The sequence below is a fragment of the Triticum dicoccoides genome, chromosome 7A, assembly GCF_002162155.2.
Source record: "Triticum dicoccoides isolate Atlit2015 ecotype Zavitan chromosome 7A, WEW_v2.0, whole genome shotgun sequence".
Lineage (NCBI taxonomy): Eukaryota > Viridiplantae > Streptophyta > Magnoliopsida > Poales > Poaceae > Triticum > Triticum dicoccoides.
In genome coordinates this window covers 248,378,127-248,387,639 of record NC_041392.1, presented here as the reverse complement: position 1 = coordinate 248,387,639, position 9,513 = coordinate 248,378,127, and the positions used below count along the sequence as shown (strand labels likewise).

The 9,513-nt window shown below is 45.0% G+C and overlaps 3 pseudogenes; all 3 read right to left on the bottom strand.

Moving 5' to 3' along the window:
- Positions 1-281: 281 nt before the first annotated feature.
- On the bottom strand, positions 282-1,515 carry LOC119328246 (annotated as a pseudogene).
- Positions 1,516-4,382: 2,867 nt separating this feature from the next.
- Positions 4,383-7,201, bottom strand: LOC119333435 (annotated as a pseudogene).
- A 1,180-nt stretch (positions 7,202-8,381) lies between these two features.
- LOC119328390 lies at positions 8,382-9,513 on the bottom strand (annotated as a pseudogene).

The following is a 9,513-nucleotide window of genomic DNA, read 5'->3' as shown; positions in this document are numbered from 1 at the left end:
TAGTAAGATAAAAATAAAAACAACAAAAAATAAGGGACAATAAATGTTAAGATAAAAGTTGGTAGCATATTTGTCACAATATAAAATGACTTTTTTCTTTCATTTTGAGCTATTATGAGCTAAATTCAGTCGCAAACAAAAGCGGCTTATGGCAAAGCAGCAAGCAAGCCAGATTCCATCCTGGAACTGAGCAACTGACCAACAAATATATATCTTTCCTTCATAAATTACCACTAAGTTTAAAGAAAAGATGATTTCAAGTTGTCAGTACATTAGTCAGCAGACCATTAGCATTAGCTCATGTTATCAATGGTAACATGCTATTGTAGCTCAGGTCACAGCCATTCAGATTGTACAGACCACACAGCAAACCAACACCTACCACACACTGATTCAAATAATTTCATGTACATCTTGTCCCAGAAGCTTGCACCGAGACCTTCTGGCTTCTTCAGTAAGATTGTATTTCAGATGCAATCTGAATTTTGTTTTGTTTTCAGCACAGGAACCAGTTGCAGCATCGGAACCAGGACGGCACACGTCGCGCCAACCAAAATTTGTTTGGTCTTCCGGATGTGCTGCACCTGTCGCGCCAACCGAAATGCCCGCTGGTTCCGCCTCGCCTCGACCTTGCTTGCTTCCCTCCACCTTGTGGCTCAATGTGGGCAGCCTCAAGCTGTTCTCCACCGGCACCTTCTCGGCCTGCGCCTGAAATAGAATTTGCACAATTACAGCTAGCTAAGATTTGTTTCAGAGTTTTTGTCTGGACAGTGCATCAAGTTCAGGAATTCAGATGGCTGCTAACCTCTGCATTCATCTTGGCTTCGAATTTGGATTTCTGGCAGTTCTCCCACTCATGTATCGTCACCTCCTTCCTTTGATATCTGAGCCATCATGACCAAAACACCATAAGATTGAGAAGAAAATACGGTTTTTTGAGTGAAACAATTAGGCACAAAAACCATGAGAAACATGTGGAGATTTTGTTTGTGCCTTGATGCGAGTTTACACTTCTTGGACTCTGCCCATGCTGCAGCTCAAGCTTCGAACTCCTTCACCTCGTCTTCTTTGCCGGAGCTCTTGTCTGGTCTTGGTACATATGTGATCCTCCTTGCTGGCCCAGGACGTGATGCTCATCTTGCACAGCTGCATCCCGAGCGTAGCGATCTCCCGGCACATCCTGATCTGCAGCTGCCTCTCCGACGCAGACGGTGAGACAGGCACCGAGCAGAGCGGGCTGGGGGATGGCATGTTGGCGCCGGCCGGGGTACCGCTCCTCGACTGCTAATCGCTGGCGATCGGCATCATCTCTGTGCCTCCTACGCCCCACATCGACACTGACGATGACAAATCAGTATCAAAGCAATAGTATTGTGATAGTCCAAAGTTCTGTTACCTAGTTTTGCAAGTGACTAAATCAAAAATTGAATTACCCCATTTATGCAATTCCCCTGTTAATGTCATCATTGCACAGATCCAGAACATCATTCTTCATTCTTGATATCTTTTAAATCTAACCACAAAAAATACCATCATCAAACTGTGAAAACATAAAACGGCAAACGAAAGAACATCAACAATGCTACAACAAATGGTCATCAATATGAATATTTTTATTTCATTTTATAAGAGTCAAATCAAGACGTTGTATTTTTACTTGATTTTTTGACCATAACAAGAAGTAGTTCGGCCATTGCATTAAGAAGGGGGGACAGCCGTACATTAGCTGAGAACCGGCTTAGAGAGCAAGAACTGGAAATGAAAAAAGAGAAAAAAGGAAAAGAAAAACAGTGCTGAAAAGGCTGCAGATCATACTACATAATGTGCTTTCATGCTTCAGGATCAACAAAGTGAAGGTTGGATTAGGAGGCAGTATAACTGCACAAAGAACAACCTACATTGCACAGTAGTTATAGGTTCTCGTATAACTGCACTGTGGTCGTAGTTTCCAGTAGTTATAGGACACGAAGGCAGTATAACTGCACAAAGATGAACCTAGATTGCACAGTATAACTGAACAAACATGAACCTGCATGCTCCAGTATAATTGCACTGTAGTTATATGGGGCAGTACCATCTTTACTATTCAAGATCCACTCTCTTCGTTCAGAATCATGACCTATGTTCAGAAAACATAAATGAAAGGTTGAACGAAGATGCATTTCTCACTAAAAAAATACCAAGACATCTTATCCATTAAAACCAGCACTATATTCTGCAGAAAGAAATCGACCATTCCAGTTCAAACAATGCTTTGAAAATGGACCTTTTGTCCGGTTGCTGTTAAAACGATAACCAATTTGTTGCCCTTTGGGTGAGTATTTACCTTGACTACCCATAAATTTTTACTTGTTGATGCCAGTCCCAAAACCGATACATTATCCACTCTAAATCAGCCTGTTACCAATCGGCATACAAATGTTTGATGCTTATCGGACCACGACACCCAAGCAATCTTGGTACGATTACTTGATGCTTGTAGCTAGCAGCCACGGACATTCACCTGCTCTAGCTACCACAATCTGTAAGGAATTCACCTTAAAACACACAAATGTGAAGCAATATATAGACAAGTTAACCTATAATATAGTTGTTTTGCAAAGCAAATCAACTACTAATCACTGAAAGAAAGCTGTGAACAAGCACAATTCTGAATTCTTTATGGGTTTATATCTCTCCAAAAATTAAGATGCCTTGTGAACATTCCCATCACATAAAATTGAACCACTCACTTTTTTCTCTAAGCTCTCTGCATAGACAATCTGTCCACTGCCAATAGCAACTCATGTGCACAAAATAGCTCTTCCTGAACCTGCGAAAGCCACAATTAACATTAGTGATGCAGGCAAACTCACTCACAAATAGCTACTATAAGGCTACTGAATATCACTCACATGAGTTTGTTTCTTCTGGACAAACACCGAGGTAGAATAGTTTCACAAAATATCCATTGAATATCTTATGAGATAGAAGTCTTGACTCTCCTGAAATGAATAGTTGTGCCACACCAATTAAACTGAAGGGCGATCTAGTACAGATTTGTTTTACTGAAGAACGATCCCCAAGAGCTTGAGATGAATTAATACGCACATGGGCACATGGCCTTGCTCTAAGCGGCTGATGCAAAACTCACGAGCTAAGCAGTTCATGCAAAGTAAGTCGTTCCTAACCATAGAGCATCACGAGTCACGGCCGTCGGCATGGCCAAACGTACCTGGGAATAGAGCAACTCCCAGGCGGAGTGCACGGACGCATGGAGGGGACTGGGGCACCCGTTGCTGTTGCCGCGCGAAGGGATCAGGGAGCGCCCGTGGCGATTGTTGGCCAGCGAAGCGCGGCGAGCCGGCGATGCGGGCACCTGGTGCCGTCTCGACTTTGTCTTCGTGTGGTGGAGTGGGGAGCGCCGGGAGGACGGCTGGTGGGCACCGAGAAGGGAGCGGCAAGAGGGACCACCGGGAGGGCGGCGGGTGAGGGGCGCCGAAGAGGCCCGCGGGTGGTTGGGCGCCGAAGAGGCCCGTGGAGGGCCGGCGGAGGCGGTGCCGTGTGGGGAGATGTGGAGGGCAGGAGGCATGGTTTGGGCTTGGACGGCCGGCGAAGCAGAGGAGCGGTGGCGATGACCGGCGCGTACAGGCTGCGTGCCTGCCTCCATGGGACGCCAGCGGCAGGGATTTTTGGCAGGGGAGGAAGCGATGAAGGGATTAGCGGAGCGGAAGGGGAGGAAATGACGGAGGGATTAGCGGAGCGGATGGATCAGTGGGATCAGCGGATGCCGATCGCAGAGTTTTCGTCCGTCCTCTTAAATTGCTAAATCTACTTTGGCGAGAGTTAGTTGTTGTGTTAACGGTTAGATCTAAACAAACGGGACTAATCGTGAGGCTCCAATTAGTCTGTGTTGTTGCGTGTACACTTGACGGGGTACGTTTAGAAAAGATAATGTTCGCTTGTCTTATAGTAGTATAGATTAGTTCTTCAAGTAAAGCTTGGAAGCAACCGGAAAGTAGTAAGATAAAAATAAAAACAACAAAAAATAAGGGACAATAAATGTTAAGATAAAAGTTGGTAGCATATTTGTCACAATATAAAATGACTTTTTTCTTTCATTTTGAGCTATTATGAGCTAAATTCAGTCGCAAACAAAAGCGGCTTATGGCAAAGCAGCAAGCAAGCCAGATTCCATCCTGGAACTGAGCAACTGACCAACAAATATATATCTTTCCTTCATAAATTACCACTAAGTTTAAAGAAAAGATGATTTCAAGTTGTCAGTACATTAGTCAGCAGACCATTAGCATTAGCTCATGTTATCAATGGTAACATGCTATTGTAGCTCAGGTCACAGCCATTCAGATTGTACAGACCACACAGTAAACCAACACCTACCACACACTGATTCAAATAATTTCATGTACATCTTGTCCCAGAAGCTTGCACCAAGACCTTCTGGCTTCTTCAGTAAGATTGTATTTCAGATGCAATCTGAATTTTGTTTTGTTTTCAGCACAGGAACCAGTTGCAGCACCGGAACCAGGACGGCACACGTCGCGCCAACCAAAATTTGTTTGGTCTTCCGGATGTGCTGCACCTGTCGCGCCAACCGAAATGCCCGCTGGTTCCGCCTCGCCTCGACCTTGCTTGCTTCCCCTCCACCTTGTGGCTCAATGTGGGCAGCCTCAAGCTGTTCTCCACCGGCACCTTCTCGGCCTGCGCCTGAAATAGAATTTGCACAATTACAACTAGCTAAGATTTGTTTCAGAGTTTTTGTCTGGACAGTGCATCAAGTTCAGGAATTCAGATGGCTGCTAACCTCTGCATTCATCTTGGCTTCGAATTTGGATTTCTGGCAGTTCTCCCACTTATGTATCGTCACCTCCTTCCTTTGATATCTGAGCCATCATGACCAAAATACCATAAGATTGAGAAGAAAATACGGTTTTTTGAGTGAAACAATTAGGCACAAAAACCATGAGAAACATGTGGAGATTTTGTTTGTACCTTGATGCGAGTTTACACTTCTTGGACTCTGCCCATGCTGCAGCTCAAGCTTCGAACTCCTTCACCTCGTCTTCTTTGCCGGAGCTCTTGTCTGGTCTTGGTACATATGTGATCCTCCTTGCTGGCCCAGGACATGATGCTCATCTTGCACAGCTGCATCCCGAGCGTAGCGATCTCCCGGCACATCCTGATTTGCAGCTGCCTCTCCGACGCAGACGGTGAGACAGGCACCGAGCAGAGCGGGCTGGGGGATGGCATGTTGGCGCCGGCCGGGGTACCGCTCCTCGACTGCTAATCGCTGGCGATCGGCATCATCTCTGTGCCTCCTACGCCCCACATCGACACTGACGATGACAAATCAGTATCAAAGCAATAGTATTGTGATAGTCCAAAGTTCTGTTACCTAGTTTTGCAAGTGACTAAATCAAAAATTGAATTACCCCATTTATGCAATTCCCCTATTAATGTCGTCATTGCACAGATCCAGAACATCATTCTTCATTCTTGATATCTTTTAAATCTAACCACAAAAAATACCATCATCAAACTGTGAAAACATAAAACGGCAAACGAAAGAACATCAACAATGCTACAACAAATGGTCATCAATATGAATATTTTTATTTCATTTTATAAGAGTCAAATCAAGACGTTGTATTTTTACTTGATTTTTTGACCATAACAAGAAGTAGTTCGGCCATTGCATTAAGAAGGGGGGACAACCGTACATTAGCTGAGAACCGGCTTAGAGAGCAAGAACTGGAAATGAAAAAAGAGAAAAAAGGAAAAGAAAAACAGTGCTGAAAAGGCTGCAGATCATACTACATAATGTGCTTTCATGCTTCAGGATCAACAAAGTGAAGGTTGGATTAGGAGGCAGTATAACTGCACAAAGAACAACCTACATTGCACAGTAGTTATAGGTTCCCGTATAACTGCACTGTGGTCGTAGTTTCCAGTAGTTATAGGACACGAAGGCAGTATAACTGCACAAAGATGAACCTAGATTGCATAGTATAACTGAACAAAGATGAACCTGCATGCTCCAGTATAATTGCACTGTAGTTATATGGGGCAGTACCATCTTTACTATTCAAGATCCACTCTCTTTGTTCAGAATCATGACCTATGTTCAGAAAACATAAATGAAAGGTTGAACGAAGATGCATTTCTCACTAAAAAAATACCAAGACATCTTATCCATTAAAACCAGCACTATATTCTGCAGAAAGAAATCGACCATTCCAGTTCAAACAATGCTTTGAAAATGGACCTTTTGTCCGGTTGCTGTTAAAATGATAACCAATTTGTTGCCCTTTGGGTGAGTATTTACCTTGACTACCCATAAATTTTTACTTGTTGAAGTCAGTCCCAAAACCGGTACATTATCCACTCTAAATCAGCCTGTTACCAATCGGCATACAAATGTTTGATGCTTATCGGACCACGACACCCAAGAAATCTTGGTACGATTACTTGATGCTTTTAGTTAGCAGCCACGGACATTCACCTGCTCTAGCTACCACAATCTGTAAGGAATTCACCTTAAAACACACAAATGTGAAGCAATATATAGACAAGTTAACCTATAATATAATTGTTTTGCAAAGCAAATCAACTACTAATCACTGAAAGAAAGCTGTGAACAAGCACAATTCTGAATTCTTTATGGGTTTATATCTCTCCAAAAATTAAGATGCCTTGTGAACATTCCCATCACATAAAATTGAACCACTCACTTTTTTCTCTAAGCTCTCTGCATAGACAATCTGTCCACTGCCAATAGCAACTCATGTGCACAAAATAGCTCTTCCTGAACCTGCGAAAGCCACAATTAACATTAGTGATGCAGGCAAACTCACTCACAAATAGCTACTATAAGGCTACTGAATATCACTCACATGAGTTTGTTTCTTCTGGACAAACACCGAGGTAGAATAGTTTCACAAAATATCCATTGAATATCTTATGAGATAGAAGTCTTGACTCTCCTGAAATGAATAGTTGTGCCACACCAATTAAACTGAAGGGCGATCTAGTACAGATTTGTTTTACTGAAGAACGATCCCCAAGAGCTTGAGATGAATTAATACGCACATGGGCACACGGCCTTGCTCTAAGCAGCTGATGCAAAACTCACGAGCTAAGCAGTTCATGCAAAGTAAGTCGTTCCTAACCATAGAGCATTACGCGTCACGGCCGTCGGCATGGCCAAACGTACCTAGGAATAGAGCAACTCCCAGGCGGAGTGCACGGACGCATGGAGGGGACTGGGGCACCCGTTGCTGTTGCCGCGCGAAGGGATCAGGGAGCGCCCGTGGCGATTGTTGGCCAGCGAAGCGCGGCGAGCCGGCGATGCGGGCACCTGGTGCCGTCTCGACTTTGTCTTCGTGTGGTGGAGTGGGGAGCGCCGGGAGGACGGCTGGTGGGCACCGAGAAGGGAGCGGTGAGAGGGACCACCGGGAGGGCGGCGGGTGAGGGGCGCCGAAGAGGCCCGCGGGTGGTTGGGCGCCGAAGAGGCCCGTGGAGGGCCGGCGGAGGCGGTGCCGTGTGGGGAGATGTGGAGGGCAGGAGGCATGGTTTGGGCGTGGACGGCCGGCGAAGCAGAGGAGCGGTGGCGATGACCGGCGCGTACAGGCTGCGTGCCTGCCTCCATGGGACGCCAGCGGCAGGGATTTTTGGCAGGGGAGGAAGCGATGAAGGGATTAGCGGAGCGGAAGGGGAGGAAATGACGGAGGGATTAGCGGAGCAGATGGATCAGTGGGATCAGCGGATGCCGATCGCAGAGTTTTCGTCCGTCCTCTTAAATTGTTAAATCTACTTTGGCGAGAGTTAGTTGTTGTGTTAACGGTTAGATCTAAACAAACGGGACTAATCGTGAGGCTCCAATTAGTCTGTGTTGTTGCGTGTACACTTGACGGGGTACGTTTAGAAAAGATAATGTTCGCTTGTTTTATAGTAGTATAGATTAGTTCTTCAAGTAAAGCTTGGAAGCAACCGGAAAGTAGTAAGATAAAAATAAAAACAACAAAAAATAAGGGACAATAAATGTTAAGATAAAAGTTGGTAGCATATTTGTCACAATATAAAATGACTTTTTTCTTTCATTTTGAGCTATTATGAGATAAATTCAGTCGCAAACAAAAGCGGCTTATGGCAAAGCAGCAAGCAAGCCAGATTCCATCCTGGAACTGAGCAACTGACCAACAAGTATATATCTTTCCTTCATAAATTACCACTAAGTTTAAAGAAAAGATGATTTCAAGTTGTCAGTACATTAGTCAGCAGACCATTAGCATTAGCTCATGTTATCAATGGTAACATGCTATTGTAGCTCAGGTCATAGCCATTCAGATTGTACAGACCACACAGCAAACCAACACCTACCACACACTGATTCAAATAATTTCATGTACATCTTGTCCCAGAAGCTTGCACCGAGACCTTCTGGCTTCTTCAGTAAGATTGTATTTCAGATGCAATCTGAATTTTGTTTTGTTTTCAGCACAGGAACCAGTTGCAGCATCGGAACCAGGACGGCACACGTCGCGCCAACCAAAATTTGTTTGGTCTTCCGGATGTGCTGCACCTGTCGCGCCAACCAAAATGCCCGCTGGTTCTGCCTCGCCTCGACCTTGCTTGCTTCCCCTCCACCTTGTGGCTCAATGTGGGCAGCCTCAAGCTGTTCTCCACCGGCACCTTCTCGGCCTGCGCCTGAAATAGAATTTGCACAATTACAGCTAGCTAAGATTTGTTTCAGAGTTTTTGTCTGGACAGTGCATCAAGTTCAGGAATTCAGATGGCTGCTAACCTCTGCATTCATCTTGGCTTCGAATTTGGATTTCTGGCAGTTCTCCCACTCATGTATCGTCACCTCCTTCCTTTGATATCTGAGCCATCATGACCAAAACACCATAAGATTGAGAAGAAAATACGGTTTTTTTAGTGAAACAATTAGGCACAAAAACCATGAGAAACATGTGGAGATTTTGTTTGTGCCTTGATGCGAGTTTACACTTCTTGGACTCTGCCCATGCTGCAGCTCAAGCTTCGAACTCCTTCACCTCGTCTTCTTTGCCGGAGCTCTTGTCTGGTCTTGGTACATATGTGATCCTCCTTGCTGGCCCAGGACGTGATGCTCATCTTGCACAGCTGCATCCCGAGCGTAGCGATCTCCCGGCACATCCTGATCTGCAGCTGCCTCTCCGACGCAGACGGTGAGACAGGCACCGAGCAGAGCGGGCTGGGGGATGGCATGTTGGCGCCGGCCGGGGTACCGCTCCTCGACTGCTAATCGCTGGCGATCGGCATCATCTCTGTGCCTCCTACGCCCCACATCGACACTGACGATGACAAATCAGTATCAAAGCAATAGTATTGTGATAGTCCAAAGTTCTGTTACCTAGTTTTGCAAGTGACTAAATCAAAAATTGAATTACCCCATTTATGCAATTCCCCTGTTAATGTCATCATTGCACAGATCCAGAACATCATTCTTCATTCTTGATATCTTTTAAATCT